General features: G+C 39.0%; 1 long non-coding RNA gene across 1 annotated transcript; it reads right to left on the minus strand.

Annotated features, from left to right (window-relative positions):
- Positions 1-7485: 7485 nt before the first annotated feature.
- On the minus strand, positions 7486-17101 carry LOC117528536. The gene is made up of 3 exons (XR_004565803.1): positions 16965-17101; positions 14379-14384; positions 7486-7497 (listed from the first exon to the last, which is right to left on the minus strand). It is a non-coding gene; the product is annotated as an uncharacterized LOC117528536 (long non-coding RNA).
- Positions 17102-18796: the final 1695 nt, after the last annotated feature.

Consider the following 18796-nt stretch of genomic DNA (forward strand, 5'->3'; position numbering starts at 1 on the left):
AAATGTTTATAAATTCAAAAAATATATGAAGACAAAACTATAAGAGAATATAGAAAATTAGAAGAAAAATTAATGTAACTACTGAAATGTAAGACAATCGTGTTGCTTGGTGACTTGACGAGGAGATGGCGTTGGGGCTGGAATTGAGGTAACAAATGTATTTTTAACTATAAGGAGCAGAGAATACAAGATTTATCTTCCTTCTGTTCCTTTTTGATCATGAAAAACTCAAACTATTTCTCTTTTTAACAGAGCAGAGCATTCTGCGCTGCAGCTGACTCATGCACTTCTTCCTCTACTCCTTTCAGTCCGCGACTCATAACCCGACTCGGTACACTACCGCTACCAACTGTTTGGTGGGGAGCATTGCAAGCAGCTGCATACAAAACTAAAATAAATAAAACCACATAGACCTCCCCCAATGCCCCACTATCCTGTCTTATTAAACAAAGGAACAGGCTGAGCTGGTAACACTGAGCTTTTGACAAGAGCCTTGGAGTTAGCAGAAGTTAGCATGCATGCTAACATCCCCTAAATGTCTTGTCATTTTTTTTTTTAGCAAAAATACAAACCCTTGTAGAGGACTATATTTAAGACAAAATACAAAAAGCAAGTGAGCACAAAGGGTACATCGAAAGCATATATCACAGTTACAATTGTCAAGCAATGCGCTAAGGAAAATAAGCAATAAACACTATTATTATTATTATTATTATTATTATTATTATTATTATTAAAATAAAATCACTTTAGCAATTTGGTGGTTGACAATTCTCGCTGCTTTTCAATTTTTTTTTTTTTTTTTTTTTGAGTGGTCAAGGAGCTGTAATATAATTTGAAATCGTTCATAAAACAGGGGAAGGAGGGATTGTTTACCTTCCATTTGCAGCAATGAATATGATATTTAGATAGTAAAATTACTATATTGACAATGTTAGATGACATTTCCAAATTATCCATGAAAAATAAAATATGTGACAATTCAAACAGGGGAACATTTAGCTTAAAATTTAACCAGCAGTGGACTTTCAAAAATGTTTGGGTAACTCAACATTCAAAAAACAGATGACAAACAGATTCAAACTCATGGTTGCAAAAGGTACATGGGTCAACATCAAATTTAAATATTCGTTGAAGAAATTGGCCCACAGGATATAGAGTATTTATGATTCTAAAATTAGAATCATTGATGCCTTTACCATCATACAAAGGTTGACATTAAAGTCCAGTTCCTTGAAAGAAGTTCTGTTATAATTGTGGTAAATTATATTTGTCAAACCCTCATTGATGAATCTATTATTACACTTGAAGTCAATCAAATCACAGCCATTAATTGTCAGTTTGGATAGTAAAATTGTTACTTGAGAATACAAAAGTGTATTTTGGATTAGTTGAATCAATGACTGTGGAAGCGACCTGCAAATTATCAAATTATATTAAATTATCACAAAGTTTAGTATCACAGTTTAAATTGTATTTGTGTACAAATGTTGTAAATTCCAGGAAATTTCCACACAAATATAAACATTTCTATCAAACCAATCTTGTATGAAGATTGATTTATGGCCAGTCAAAATCGTTCTATTATTTCAGAGTCGCATGTGTTGTGATTAAAAACATTTTCCAAAATAAAACTATTTGTTTGTGGAACCTAGATACATTTATTTGTAATTTGGTGATCTTGAAATCACAAGTTAAGAGAAATTCTCTCCCTCCTAGTTGTTTGAATAGAGAATTTGGGATGTGGAAGTACATGGAGTCTTTATGCATCACAAATGATTTTAACCATTTAATTCTGAAGGTGCCAACTAAGGCTTCAAAAGCCAAAGCATTAATTCCACCCTTATCATAACTTAACTAATTGTGATCTCTTGATATGTGTTTTATTACACTACAAAAATTGAAAGATAATAGAATTAGCCTTCTTAATATTTAGAGATGAAATAAACATGGAGTGACAAGGATAGATGAGCTTAGAAACACCTTCCATCTTAGACAATAGATTTCTTCCAAAAATAGTCAAATCTCTAGTCAACCACTGGTTAAGATCTTTTTTTCATGTCCGTTAACCGTTCAGTAATATTAACGTCCTCTCTTCTAAGGCTTTAAATCAGAAGTGCCTGACTCTGTGGTATAACTCACAAACTCGCAGCTTAAAGCAGATAACCCGTAAGTTGGAGAGGAAATGGCGTCTCACTAATTTAGAAGATCTTCACTTAGCCTGGAAAAAGAGTCTGTTGCTCTATAAAAAAAAGCCCTCCGTAAAGCTAGGACATCTTACTACTCATCACTAATTGAAGAAAATAAGAACAACCCCAGGTTTCTTTTCAGCACTGTAGCCAGGCTGACAAAGAGTCAGAGCTCTATTGAGCCGAGTATTCCTTTAACTTTAACTAGTAATGACTTCATGACTTTCTTTGCTAATAAAATTTTAACTATTAGAGAAAAAATTACTCATAACCATCCCAAAGACGTATCGTTATCTTTGGCTGCTTTCAGTGATGCTGGTATTTGGTTAGACACTTTCTCTCAGATTGTTCTGTCTGAGTTATTTTCATTAGTTACTTCATCCAAACCATCAACATGTCTATTAGACCCCATTCCTACCAGGCTGCTCAAGGAAGCCCTACCATTATTTAATACCATTATTTAATGCTTCGATCTTAAATATGATCAATCTATCTTTATTAGTTGGCTATGTACCACAGGCTTTTAAGGTGGCAGCAATTAAACCATTACTTAAAAAGCCATCACTTGACCCAGCTATCTTAGCTAATTATAGGCCAATCTCCAACCTTCCTTTTCTCTCAAAAATTCTTGAAAGGGTAGTTGTTAAACAGCTAACTGATCATCTGCAGAGGAATGGGTCTATTTGAAGAATTTCAGTCAGATTTTAGAATTCATCATAGTACAGAAACAGCATTAGTGAAGGTTACAAATGATCGTCTTATGGCCTCAGACAGTGGACTCATCTCTGTGCTTGTTCTGTTAGACCTCAGTGCTGCTTTTGATACTGTTGACCATAAAATTTTATTACAGAGATTAGAGCATGCCATAGGTATTAAAGGCACTGCGCTGCGGTGGTTTGAATCATATTTATCTAATAGATTACAATTTGTTCATGTAAATGGGGAATCTTCTTCACAGACTAAGGTTAATTATGGAGTTCCACAAGGTTCTGTGCTAGGACCAATTTTATTCACTTTATACATGCTTCCCTTAGGCAGTATTATTAGACGGCATTGCTTAAATTTTCATTGTTACGCAGATGATACCCAGCTTTATCTATCCATGAAGCCAGAGGACACACACCAATTAGCTAAACTGCAGGATTGTCTTACAGACATAAAGACATGGATGACCTCTAATTTCCTGCTTTTAAACTCAGATAAAACTGAAGTTATTGTACTTGGCCCCACAAATCTTAGAAACATGGTGTCTAACCAGATCCTTACTCTGGATGGCATTACCCTGACCTCTAGTAATACTGTGAGAAATCTTGGAGTCATTTTTGATCAGGATATGTCATTCAAAGCGCATATTAAACAAATATGTAAGACTGCTTTTTGCATTTACGCAATATCTCTAAAATTAGAAAGGTCTTGTCTCAGAGTGATGCTGAAAAACTAATTCATGCATTTATTTCCTCTAGGCTGGACTATTGTAATTCATTATTATCAGGTTGTCCTAAAAGTTCCCTGAAAAGCCTTCAGTTAATTCAAAATGCTGCAGCTAGAGTACTGACGGGGACTAGAAGGAGAGAGCATATCTCACCCATATTGGCCTCTCTTCATTGGCTTCCTGTTAATTCTAGAATAGAATTTAAAATTCTTCTTCTTACTTATAAGGTTTTGAATAGTCAGGTCCCTTCTTATCTTAGGGACCTCATAGTACCATATCACCCCAATAGAGCGCTTCGCTCTCAGACTGCAGGCTTACTTGTAGTTCCTAGGGTTTGTAAGAGTAGAATGGGAGGCAGAGCCTTCAGCTTTCAGGCTCCTCTCCTGTGGAACCAGCTCCCAATTCGGATCAGGGAGACAGACACCCTCTCTACTTTTAAGATTAGGCTTAAAACTTTCCTTTTTGCTAAAGCTTATAGTTAGGGCTGGATCGGGTGACCCTGAACCATCCCTTAGTTATGCTGCTATAGACTTAGACTGCTGGGGGGTTCCCATGATGCACTGAGTGTTTCCTTCTCTTTTTGATCTGTATGCACCACTCTGCATTTAATCATTAGTGATTGATCTCTGCTCCCCTCCACAGCATGTCTTTTTCCTGGTTCTCTCCCTCAGCCCCAACCAGTCCCAGCAGAAGACTGCCCCTCCCTGAGCCTGGTTCTGCTGGAGGTTTCTTCCTGTTAAAAGGGAGTTTTTCCTTCCCACTGTTGCCAAGTGCTTGCTCACAGGGGGTCGTTTTGACCGTTGGGGTTTTTCCGTAATTATTGTATGGCTTTGCCTTACAATATAAAGCGCCTTGGGGCAACTGTTTGTTGTGATTTGGCGCTATATAAATAAAATTGATTTGATTTGATTTTGATTCTAATAGCATTTTTAGAAATCAAAACACCTAAATATTTTATTTCATTTTTAACAGTTACTGACACAATATTAATTATTATGCTGACAGGTATGAATAGGGAGAATTTCACACTTCTTAATTTTCAATTTTAACCCTGAAGCTTTTGAAAACATAGAAAATGGGTCAAGGGCATTTCCAACTATTTCAGCGTTTTCCAAAAATAGTGCTGTATCATCAGCAAATTGGCTTACTTTAAACTCGATTAAAAACACTAATTCCTTGTATATTGGGGTTGTTCATTATAGATAGGGCTAAAAATGTGTAAAACATCTTTATTTGGCTTAGGGATTAAGGTAATTATTCCCTGTTTCATAGATTACTTTTAGATATGCATTCTAAGAATGCTTTGTGGAGCAAAATCCTAATGTCCTGCCAAAAAAGGTGATTTTCCCAAGGACATTTTTAGAATAGTTTTATCAGTTTTTGTAATGCAGTCTTTAATGATATTTAAAAACATTTGAGAGTCAGATTCAGAATAGCTGGGCTCATATAATTTAGAATAGAACATATAAATTTCCCTATTTATTATGTCAAGGACCACGGTGACATTACCATTTACATTTAACTCAGTAAATGTCTTTTTCAGTTGTCTATGTTTTTCAAGATTAAAAAATGTGAAGTGTTTTTCTCCCCCTCTAACCATCTAGCATGAAACCGTACAAATGCACCTTTTGCCTTCTCCAAATATAGTCTAATTCCGATTGCAGTTTATTTAGTTCAATAGTGTCCTCATTTGGCATCTGGGTTATTTCAGAAATTTTGTTTATGCTATTTATAATGTCTAGTTGTTTTTGTCTTTTCTGCCTTGATAAATATTTACTAGTTTGAATGGCTTGTTCTTTAACTTTAAATTTTAACTATTCCCACTTGCTGAGTGAAGACATGCCCAAGGCATCAGTTTCTATTATTAACTGTTTAACTTTATTACAAAAATAAGAATTCTTCAATAGAGTATTATTAAATTTCCATATTTGATTCAACCTAGGATTTACTCTTGAATATAAAATAGAAAGTGTAATAACACAATGTTTGGTCAGTGGAGAGGCAGAAACAGTACAGTCATTAATAAAATTTGCCAAGGACAGAGATCAACCAAAAGTCTATTCTCGAGCTTTGATCATTTCCCGATGCATTAAACCAAGAAAACTGAGAAGTGTGTGGATTTTTAATCCCCCAATAATCAATCAAGTTTGCATTATTCATCAGTGTGACAAGAATATCATCATTTTTATGGTTTGAGGTCTTGGAGGTTCCTGTCTAACCATAGATCTGGTGCTAAATTAAAGTCACCATCAACTATTTTATCTGTTGAGTAAGAATTTTTACAGTCTATCAATTTATATAAATCCATAAACAGCATCTTGTTTTTCCACTCTATCATTGTACCCATATATACATAACAGAATATAATTTTCATCCTTAATTTTAGCTACTACTACCAACCAATCACCATTTTTGTTGCCAATATGATTGATGATTTTTCCTGGAAACCTATTCAGCAGAATCATCACACCAGCAGACTGTGAAGTACCATGACTAAAAATAAACAGTCACCCCATTGTAACTTCCAAATTTTTCATCTTCCACCGTGGAGTGAGTTTCCTGTACAAAAACACAGTTTCCTTTTTGCTCTTTACAAAAAAAAGCTTTCCATTTGACAATGTTTTTAAGCCCCCAAGCATTTAAAGAATTCAAAGGGAACATACCTGAGAACTAAAGTAAAGCGCAAGAACCATCCAATGCGCAGGAATAAGACACTGTGTGTCCTATTTAACAAAATAAGGTGCATTTAACTTTAAACCATTTAGTCATATCTAAGTCAAGAGATCTTGTCATCTTGAGCCTTATTCTGGTGGGTCCACCCGTCGACCATCTATTATTGCATATCCTTCCATCAAGTAAGCTTTCAGATTCTTCTTCCTTGCTTCCTGTACCAACGGGTACAGCTTGGCATGAGCTTCCCAGTCTTGTTTGATGAAATCTTTTTTAAAGTAGATGTCCATCTGCTCACAGACTGGTGCCTCTCTCCATCTCTTCCAGAATTCATCCTTGACAGTTCTCAGTGCAAACTGTATGATTATTGATCACAGGTGGTTGTTGGAGGTCACAGCTATTCCCTTCATGCCCAGGTGGTGCACCCTATCAACTGTCTCCACGGACATGGGCACCACTCTGGTTAGGATCCCAGTGATGACTTCCTTGGTGTCTTTTTCACGCAGACCGTTCAGTCTCAAATTCTAATGTCGTCTATATCTGGCTTGATCCAGAATATCTCCTTTGAGGTGCTTGTTATCCGCTTTAAGCTCTTCCATCTTCTTTTGCAACTTGTCAATATCCTGTCTACTGGTCCTTGATTGCTTCAGTATTTTTTTCAATCTTCTCAAATTTTTTCAGGAGATCAGTTTGTGCATGTAATTTCTCGGTCTGTCTGTCCATCTTTCCCGTTAGCTCAAACATCGCTTTTAACATGGAGTCCATTGTGTCATCTGGGCATTTTTTTTTTCTTCCTTTTGGGATTCAGCGCTTTCACAGGAGTGTGATCCAGGTTAATTGACTTTACTTTGGAAATCAGCTGGTCTATCTCAATTTCTTCAACAACGTCTTCTTCGTTCACAGTGACAGTGGATATGTTGTAATCGTGGTCATCCATCAGAGACGTTGCTAAATTTGCTAGTTACCTTACTGTCAGTTCAAAAGTACTAACACCACAGATGAGACAAAGACTTGTTTCCTAACTCAAGCTGTAGGTGTTCACTTTCTGGCAATGACGTTTTAGGCGGTTAAATGCACGGAAAAATCACTTTTAAGGACAAAATGAAACTGTTTACACAGGAGCCTGCAAATTTGCGACTGCTCACTCCGCCATCTTGGATCCTCCTCCAAATGTCTTGTAAATAAGTTCAAAGGTGTTATTGTGTTCTAAATACAGTGTTTAGTGTTTCAGTTTTAGAAGCGTTTATTTCTTGCTAGCTTTTTCCATAATATATGAGAAACATGCATATAAACACAAACTGAAGCGGTTTTGGAGAGACCAGCCACTGACCCAGTGGCCATATTTGATTGCCTCAAGTAAAAATTGGATAAAAATTGGATTTTCTTTTGACAGTGGAATCAACTAGGCCTTGCTCCTAGTTCCATCAAATCACAGCCATGCTGCTATAAGCACACCTAATCCTGTCAGACCTCAGCACTGAAGCAGAAAGGGACCTGAATAGTATTTGTCTGGGAGACTACAAATGTACTGAAATATCAATGTCATGAAAATGTAATAAGTAGGCTGTCTTATGAGAGGAAAAGGAAGGAAAATGGAATTTTTGATAAAGCAACTTTTTGCTGTCTTTTTTTCAGTGGAACCTGTTCTCTAGAGCTTGAACTTTCATTTTTCATTTTATGAGAAAGTAAACATTTCATATGTTTCATCAGGAGAGTAATTTCAGCATTCAAGTATCACCAAACAGCCTCATACTATACAGCAGGGGTCACATGGGAAAAATGCAGTGCAGGTACTCTCCAGGAGCAGGATTGGTGACCTCTGCTTTACAGTGTTTTACCTATAATAGTATAGGACTGGTGGACCACTGGCAGCAAGAAATAAGGTGCCCTGACACTTGCACGACTTTGATCCGCCCACTTGCATGCACGTCGTCGTGACGATCCCACCCGCTGTGTTCCCAGCTGGACGCTGTGCTTTGTTACACCGGCTGCCATGCGCTCTGCGCTGAACGCTGTGTATATTAAATAATTATTTCATAGCGGATTAATCATTTTCTCTGCAAGCTGGCTGCTGAAAATGGCTCTAGTCCAGGGGTAGGCAACCTGTTCCAGAAAGAGCCATGAGGGTGCAGGTTTTCTTTGCAGCCACTGACTCCACCAGGTGATTTCACTGATTAGCTGATTCCATCTGCTCAAAGTGATATTAATCAGTAAAATCACCTGGTGGAGTCAGTGGCTGCAAAGAAAACCTGCACCCTCATGGCTCTTTCTGGAACAGGTTGCCTACCCCTGCTCTAGTCGGTTCCTGAATCACAGACGGCTGCTGGAGAAAGCCTTTGGAGCCGTCTAAAAAGGTAATTATTTGTCATGTTTACATTGTCATGGCTTATTAAAACAGTTGCATGTTCTTTCCTTCTTGTGTGCAGCTGTAAAAGTATGTTTATGATGGATTTAACATTTTGTTATAATTCTTCAGACGAGCTGCACTCTGATGCTGTGCACTGACGCAATCACTTGCTCTGTTCACTTCTTTACTCGACTTGACGAGCTGCTTGAAATGTTGGCGAGCAGATCGCACCACGTTGCATGACATTTATGCATGAAAGACTTTTGAACATTTCAAAATTCTCTTTGAACAGTTGCACGCACTGGCGCCCCTCTCACGTTCAATCTATACCCATAAAGCCACGTTTACTCTCCTGCATGACACAATGCGTGCACGTGCGTGCATCAAAGTTGTGTCAGGGCACCTACAATCTCAGTGGACTGCAACAGCTTGTGTGGGCCATTTGCAAGGGATTTTGTGAGATTTTGCTCGACATTTGCCGAGTATCGCGATTGCCTGAATTTTGAACAGTTTCAAAGTTGACAAGGTCCTCGCCAAATACTCAGAGCCATTGTAGGCACCGCAAAGCCCATTGAATGCAGTCTCTGCAACTCACAACATACAAGAAATGTGAGCGAACCTTGTGAGGAGTTGACAACACACTTTTCCTTTTATACGAGGTCTGTTAGAAAAGTATTGGACCTTTTTATTTTTTTGCAAAAACCTGAGGGATTTGAATCACGTGTGCTTGCATGAGCAAACCTTGAACCTTTGTGCGCATGCGTGAACTTTTTCATGCCTGTCGATTGCGTCATTTGCTGGTAAGCAGCCTTTGTGTGAGGTCATGTGTTGTGCACTCGGCGAATTTTCATTGCAAGGAGAAAGACGGAACGACTGGAGCAGCACCGCATCAAATTTTGCCAGAAACTGGGCGACAGCCAGGTGGAAACCATTCGGATGATTCAGACGGCTTTCGTGACTTTTCAGTCGTGTGACTATCTGAGAAATGGTGGAAGAGGTGGGCATGTCACAGCATGTCCTGTGAGACTTCAACACAAAGGTGCTTTTGCTCCGGCGTCGGCAGCTTCGTGCCGAAGCCATCGGCATGATTTTCACCGCCACTCTTTTCATGGCCAAATCTTCTGTCACAGTGGAATGTACCGAAAAAGTGCTGATGTCCACCACTTCTGCAATTTCTCGGACAGTCACATGACGGTCCCACATCACCACAGCGTTCACTTTGGAAATGATCTGGTCATTTCAGCATGTTGATGGCCGACCGGCGCGTGGCTCGCTCTCCACTGTTGTCTTTAAATCGGTTGTACTGCTCCTTAATCTGTGTGATGCCTATAGGATCGTCACAGAAAGCCGTCTGAATCTTCCGAATGGTTTCCACCTGGCTGTCGCCCAGTTTCTGGCAAAATTTGATGCAGTAGTGCTGCTCCAGTCATTCTGTCTTTTTCCTTGTAATGAAAATCCACCGAGAGACTACACCCGTCCTCACACAAAAGCTGCTTACCATCAAATGACGTAATCGACAGGCATGAAAACATTTACGCATGCACACGAAGTTTCAAGATTTGCTCATGCAAGCACATGTGATTCAAATCCATCAGGTTTTTGCAAAAAATAAAAAGGTCCGATACTTTTCTAACAGACCTCATATGACTGGAGAGGAACAGCACTTCTGGAAATGGCCGAGTGACTCCAGCAGCCTATATTCATATGGTTCCGCATCCATTTGGCTCGGAACCACCATGCATGCACAACCCAGCTGAACGAAACCTGTCTGGCAGTGAAGGCATGCAAATCCAGATTTATGGTGGTTTTTTTAAACTAGTTGGGAAGGGGGGGGTGATGTGGTTGTTTTAGTTGTGTGTTGAACTTCACTTTTTTTTATATTTTGGAGGACCACAGAAGTAATAACTTTAATGCTTTATTGTGTCTTGATTGCCAATTCACAGAGAGGTAGCCATTCCAGCACATCGAGGAGTGCTTCAAGTGAATCCCAACCACTGTATAAGCAGAGGATAGTATACTAGACATTCGTGGGAAGAGAGGAGAGTGCATCTAGTTGGGACAATAATACTGACTAGACGCAGCTCCTGGAGATAATTCAGCAAGTTGGTGAGTGGGCTGTCCACACTTTTCTTCCTGTTTTTTATTATGATTATTTATTTTATTAGTATTTATAGGGCTGTGCCTTCTATGGCCACAGTCCCCAGACATCCTGAGCACTTTATTCGCAAACATGTCATCATTTCAGCGAAGTGGCACTTGACAGTCGCGAGAGTGCCGTATTCCAACAGCACTCGCGCTATGCACACGGAGTTCTCACCCCATTTTCCTCACTAGTCCATGCGACAATTGCCCCACATTCAGGCGACATGCGCTAACATGCCATAAGTATTAATTTAGTGACATACCAACTGAGAATTTGTCGCTGATTTGCGTTTTGTTGCAAATATGTGTCTCCAGCTACTCTCCAACAGTCACAGCCCAGTGAGAAAGTACCCTTAATAACATCAACAAAAAAATAACATCTATAAGATAAATAAAAATAATGGCACATAGACAAATAGAAACTCAATAATCACCTCAGGATATACAGCGCATTGATCAGCCCTGCAATGCTGAGGCTGTTAAAAAATGTTCAGATTCCACTCACAGACCACACAAGTGAGTCAAAACACCTATTTTAACTTGATTTTATTGTTTGTAACAGATGTAACTCACAATATTGTCATTTTCAAATGAAGACATAACTAATGGCTTTGGAAATATGGTTTAAAATGTGATTCTGTTAAGTGAACCAAAACTGTGTGCAATGCGCATGTAAATGGGGTTTTCATTAAGGAAGTAGACGTTGGAATGAAAAAAGATAAAAGATGCACACTTTTCCATCTTCTCAGGGTAGCTTCATGTATGACTTCTATGGTTTTTACAGCAATTGGACAATCAACTAAATAAAATACACAAATGCACCACTAGAAGGAATATTTTCAATGCATTTGCAATGCAGTTATCAAGGTTATCAGCAAGTATAAAGTAATTAAGCCTCTTAGAATTTGAGAATAAGTGATTTTTGCAGTTCATGGGGTATATATGTCTTACATAAGTGTTCCTGAAAGACTCATGAAGAGCAAATCAACATTTCAGATTTTTCTTTACTATGTTGCACAAAATATGCCAACATGCATTAATAATTCAATTTCTTTTTTAACTGCAACAGAAACTCCAACATTTTCAGACTAATAGAGTCCTAATTGTCCTGCTGTGTTGGAGCTTGATCATATTATACTCTGCCTGGTCTGGTGCCTTCTGGCTACTGTGCAAGTAGCCAGAAACGACTTTAGCAGTAACCAATGAAAATGTAATTCCCTTTCCGATCTGATAATGGCCTCTTCCACAAATCTGCTCCCTCCTGACCTTTGCTTCCACCTGTTTAAGTCGTGGTCTGGCTCATGTCAATCACCTCATAACTTTGACAACACCACTTCTCTGGGCGCTAATTGATACGTTCACAACTTGGTGTCCCACGTAATAATCCTGGATGGCTGGAGTTTTAAACCAACATCACGGCATAACTGCTATCTCTGTGTCCGAGTTAACGACAGCAGCTGTGATCATTTTCTCAACAGTTACACCTCTAAACACCTCTGGTCCATTGCAGGGGGGAACAGATTGGCAGAAAAACAGAATAAGCCACTATAGGCTTGTAATGTTTTGTTTTTTTTTTTTCTCAGAACAAAATCACAATATATTGTTTTGTTTCCCTTTTCTTTGGAACTGTTTGGGGGAAAGTATAAATGCATCAATTGTGCTACTATTTTTTACGTTAACCTTTATTTAACCAGGTTAGTCCCATTGAGATCAAGATCTCTTTTGCAAGGGAGCCCTGGACAATTATCAAGTTTCCAATTCACCTAACCTGCATGTCTTTAAATGTGGGAGGAAACCCACACAAACACAGGGAGAACATGCAATCATACTAAACATACTATCATCAAAACTGCAGTGCTCTGTTTTAAGTCAAATGAAACAACATCTCATCAAACAGGATACAAACAAAATGATTTATCACAATAAAGATCTAAAGAAAAATGTGTAATTCTAAAGCTGTAAACTGCATTGCCTGCCTCATACAAGACCACAACAATTCTCCTGGCATCCTATTGTATTAAGAATGTCCTACATAGTCACTGACGCCCACTGGTGCCCGACTGCCCATGCTCATCTCCAGAGTCCATGTCAGAAGTGAATGTCACCAGTGTTATCACAGTTACTTTGAAAAAGTAATCAATTAGTCATTACTGATTACTCCTTGAAAAAGTAACTTAGTTACTTTACTGATTACTCAATTTTAAAAGTAACCAAGTTAGATTCTGAGTTACTTTATTAGTTACTGTCAGCAGCTGCCAACGACAGACCCCCCCCCCCCCCCCCCCCCGCCACCGCTTTCTTGACTTTAATGAACATAAATACTTGTTTTATAAAAAATTAAATAAAGACATCTTTTTTGACCTCACTTTTGACAGCAATGTAACTGTAAAAGCTGCAATTTCTAACCAACATTGTTTATAAATGTAACTATGAAATTCTAACATTTTCTAACATTTAAATTCTTTCTAAACATTTTAGTTGTTGGAATTAATCATTATTATTACTACTGCAAGTAGTATTAATAGTAGTAATATTATGAAAACTTCAAAAGTGGACCTTTAATCTAGGGGTGTTGTGGGGAGCCCTGCCTTCCCCTGCCCACAACCTCTTACCGCATGGATTTGCCTCTGTCTAGCTTTCTGAACAGAAGAATGGATAGACCATTTATTTATGCAGAAGACATGACCAGATTGACAGGTAAGAAAGTTTTATTAGTGCTTTTTTATGTCATGTTGTCCTCAGAAAGAGACTTTAGGCGCATTTGGGTGGAAAAAAACATTAGTATTTGTTGATAACGTGTCGTGGATTAGCTGTTTTTAGTGAGTACACCCAGCAGCACAAAGTGTTAAAAAAAATTGCAAAAATGTCTTTGTAAAACCCTAGTTCTGAGTGTCTCCACGCTTTGAGAGACAACTGTTTTTCAACTCTGAGCTGCTGCACAGCGGATGAAAAGCTCGCAGCTCGCTGAAAGTGGGCGAAGTGGGCAGTTAAGCTGAACCCCAACATCCCTGCTCACGGCCAGTTTTAATATTGCGATCCACCTACAATACAAAAATAAGAATGCACAGTGACTTGGAGAAGTAACTTTAATGTGAGTACTGATTTGTGCAAAGATTAACACATTAGATTACTCGTTACTTTAAAAAGCAGTCAGATTAGAGTAACACCGGCATCACTGGATGTCAGTCTATAACTCCCCCTGGGTGGGACACCAGTCCAACTCAGGTTAAGTCCCCAGCCAAGGCCAGTACCCACTTACAGCTGGGTAGACTGGAAGAAGGCAGATGAAGTGTGCTGTCCGTGTTTGCAGCCAGAGAATTAAAATCTTGTGATACATATGAGATCAAATGCATCGATATTTGATGTACAGACAGTGCCAAGGCACTGCAATAGCGTGGTTGCCTTATATGAATAATGATAACTGACAGATTACAAGGTCTCAGACTCAAATTTTACTTTGTAAAATATAGGCTACCAGTCAGAACTTCACATTCGACTGAAAGGGAGAGTGGGCCCAAACTTTTGACTGGTACTGCATGATAAAGTACCACTTTCAGAAGGTCTTGATCTTCATACACTTCGCTTTTGCTGCAGAAACTGTTTTCTTATCTTGTACACTTTGAGACTGTGAGGCAATATCGTGCACGTGTGCTTTTTCCAAAGCCAGTAGCACTGGCGGCTTCTGTCTGTGAAGGAAATTAAAATGAAATACATCTCCCTGCCTGCTTCTTGCACTTCACACACATATAAAGCACTTCTCTGTGACTGCAGCCTTTGCTGCACACATCATTTAAGGAGCGATTTCATGTGGCTAAATAAACTCAAGATCTGCCTAGCAACAGTAATCAAAAGCAGGAAGCATTGCGGGCAGCAAAAGATGGTGACAGTGTTGTTTTTAGCAGTCTGAAATGCACAGTATTGCCAGAAAATGGGTGCCAGTTAGAGTTTATTGTTTAAAATGGACAAGGGCAAGAAAGTTTTATCATCAGGTTCAAATACAGTATTAACATTTGTGCCGAAAGTTCAGTTTGGTCTGGACCAGCCTAGACTCTGACTCAAAGGGTCTTTTCATCCATGGCCGAATGAATCAAATGCATAATTTGGAGAAACCCGCTGACAGAAAATCAGTAAGGAAAATATTTGGCTCCCCAAAACACATCACATGTTAAAAATACAGAATGTACTTCCTGCACATGCATGCGAGATGCACGAGACATGGCGCCTGGCCACCTTCTCGTCTCACTCTGTCAGCCCCACACACTCTGTAAATATCCCATCATTCCCAGGTGGTGGAGACAGGACTCAACGCCAGGAAACTGCCAGCGTGACGAACACATGTCCTAATCCGTCCTCTGCCCCCCCCCCCCCCCCCCCAACAAGTAATACTACAGTTGTGACAGTCCAGCTCACTCAGTCTCCTCAGTAGATGTATATGTATAAGAAAGAGCAAAATTATGAGTAATCTGGAATTCAGTATTTCTTCTCAGGTATGAGAGTCACACTGTGTTTATTTCCTCAAAATTCTCTACCTCTTTATGACACACCTACAGACTGTACACCATATTTTCTGGCGTATAACTCACACTGGTACCCAAATATACGTATATCGTATATTACAACTTCCTTCTCTATTATCAGCTAATTTGGGATTTTTGGGATTTTTATAATTTTGGGATTTTTATACAATGCTGTAGTCTCTCCTCTTTACATATTACTAGCATTTGTTCTTTCACTATTTGGCAGGGGTGGTGGCCAAGTGGTTAATACACTTGGTTTCAGTGCGGAAGGTTCCTGGTTCAAATCCCACCCTGCCACATTTCTCCATGAAATGTGGAGTTGCATCTGGCGTAAAACCAATTCAACATGCAGATCCACCTTGGATTTGCTGTGGCGACCCTGAGTGCAAACAAGGGAGCAGCCGAAGGGACTTACTATTTGATTTTATTTTGTTTAGCGTTTGATTCCTGTTAAAGCCCTATATAAATACTTATTAATGAAAGTGTGATATTTTTTCCCAATATATAGGTTGCACCGAAGTGTAAGGCACAGGACCACCCCACCTACCCCCTTCCCAATTAGTTTTAATAGGGTTTATACTAGGCAAACCCTCCATGCCATCACCCATAGATTTTCTGAGGAGCAGCCTTGAATCTCAAATGGAGTGGCTCGGGATGTTGCCAAGTTGCTTACTCTGCGCTTACTCTGCCTAACTCCTGGCCAACCTATAAATGGGTAAAAAGGTGGCACACAGACAAGACAGACGTGACCTGGGTGGGGCAATAAGCCAGTGCAGTCTCGTTTGAGCCCCTAAATGTTATTGCAGGATTTCACCACTTTCAGGGACAGCCTCTGGTTGTGCAGTACAAACAGCATAGCGTCACACAGATAAATGGTGTACCGTTTTGTTTTCGGCTGCAGTCACCAAATCAGTCACAAAAAGTGCAGTTTTTCGGTTCCCAGTGGAGAAGGGAAGATCAGAAATGGAAGAGGTCATTTTCGGTTAGTGTTAGCCTACACCAGTGGTGGGCCCAGCTAACCAAAAGGTTAGCTTCGATAATAGTTAATCTGCTAACTGAAAAGTTATCTTTTACTAAGCTAAACCGATAAACCCCTAAAAAAATTTGTGGGAGTTACAGATAAAAGCTAAACTGATAACTTTCAGTATTGATTTCAGTACACTAGCAGCTACTGACACAACAAGCCAATGCTTCTGTGTCAGATTAGCTTTCTGTCAGCAAAAGAGACCTGGTGACCAAGGAAAAAAAGGAGGAGGAGGAATAAAGACAATTTCTCTTTACACCATACAGACTCAACTGGCATATCACACAAGTTATCAGCAGGCATACAGTTTTAACTTATGGTTAATTTTTTTTACCAAACTAATTCCAGACAAGTTATTTAAATTAACGTCATGTCTGGCATTTTATTAAGTGAAAATAGCTATATGTTTTAGTTTTAAAGTAATGCACTAATTTTAAAGGTTTTAGTGTTTGGACAGACACACATGCTGCAGTGCATTATGAGTAAAGTTTCACAACAGGAAACTTCCATTGAGATGTTCTGATCAGGCTGCACTTTATCCACTGCACACGAACAGCATTAAACTCTTTGTATATTGTGCCTAAAACTCTTGTGAATATATTCTCTGGGTTTATAGACATTGTTATTTTTATTTTATGTAAACATGCCAGTAAATCAGGTTGTGTGAGCTGCGATCGTTTCCTGTTTATGTCATTCTGGGGGAAAGTGAAGTTTGCTCTTTAACGTCCTGCTTATTGTCCTGTACAACACTGTTTGTCCTCTTTGTTCCAGAGTAATATATATATATAAGATGTCTGAAATTTGGTTTATGTTTATTAAATTCCACACAGAATTGGAATATTTGTTTTAGCAAATTTTCAGGATCTCTACTGGCTAGTAGATGGCAGTGTTCATGGCAGTATTTGTCGTCATATTGAGATATCCCATAATCCCACCAGAGAATTTCTGCAGTCTCTTATTAATGTGATGAAAAGCATAAAAATGTATATTTTGGTTGTATAGTGTTCATTTACAATTGTCGTCATGTGGATTCTCTGTGCTGTTTAGACCGCAACAACTCTCTGGCTCGCAAAGAATTACTGGATATCTCAATAGATGGCAGTAGAGGCCTTGAAAACTTTTCTTTGCATTTTCACATTGTTTGCTGTGTAATTTGCCCAAAAACTCCAAGACGGCTGTCGCCAGCTGTAGGATTGTTGCATCATACACCCACCTTCAAACGAGACTGCACTGCCAAATTTAAGTTTAAATAAGCCCTGGTCTCAAAGTTACCAAACATACTATTACTAAGAGGCTAATGTTGGGTTGGGTGTTTTATTAACCATATTTTTGCAGACTGGGTAGTGGTTTTCATAAACTGTGCCTTTTTGCATGTATTAAACTTTATGACAGGCTTATTACCTCAGTAACTGTGTATTAAAGGTGGTGTTGATGCCATCAAGCTTCCCATACCTGCTAACATACAAATTAGATAACACAAAAATTTAATTTGATGGAAATACTGGAGCACAGACTTCTTTGCTGTTCCATTAGTGCAATTAACCACACAGTAAGCCATAGTTAGCTCAGATATTTGTAATAAAATGCACAGAAATAACCATCATGTTCAATCCACAGCAACTAGCAGCTACTGCTAGCAGACTTTGGATTGGGTTTGACGGCACACAGTAGCTGTCACTCTAAGTGACTCCCATCAATTATTCATAACTTCCCGGCTTAAAATATTCTAAATGACTAAGTTATCAAAAGGAATCACCCCTACAGTTGTCATGAAGGGGGGAAACAACTAAAGAGACATTTTTGTCGTGACATGTTTATTTCTGCTCTGAAGTTGACATTTTAACATTGGTCTAAGGACAGTGACTCACTTCTGGACACAGCCTCAGGCCACAATTCTGTATTTGCTTCATTTAAGAGGACCAGAAGCTGGGGCTTGGTTGTGCCACAGGGATTTTCCCCAAAATGATGCAGAACAATACAAATATATAAGACAGTGGCCTTTATCCAGATGATCAGTAAAGCACATTTGCCATCTGATGCAGACACTTAAAGAGCTTTGTAATGATGCCTCACATTCGCCCAGCAGACACAATTTTGTCAGCGTGGTACCATGCAAGGTGGTCAACTGCACATCAGGAGTAATTTGGGGATTAAGGACATTGCCCAAGGGAACTTTAGACAATTTTCTGTTCAATTCCCCGCCAAACAGGAAAATCACAGACACAAGCCACTCTCTCAAATGCGTGGCAGGTTTTCAGTTTTTTCACTATTTCACCAAGAGTCTGACTTAGTAATATTTCCATTTGTGATTTGAGGTGGGATGTAAAATGTAGTGTACTAGTTCCACGCAGATTCCCTTTGAGCACAATCATGCGGTTGTTTCATACATTACTATACTTCTCCTAGCAACCATTATTTATTTAATATTCCTTCTAATTCACTGTTCCATTTTCCCTTGTGCTTATGCATAATTAT

This window comes from Thalassophryne amazonica, chromosome 16, assembly GCF_902500255.1.
Source record: "Thalassophryne amazonica chromosome 16, fThaAma1.1, whole genome shotgun sequence".
Lineage (NCBI taxonomy): Eukaryota > Metazoa > Chordata > Actinopteri > Batrachoidiformes > Batrachoididae > Thalassophryne > Thalassophryne amazonica.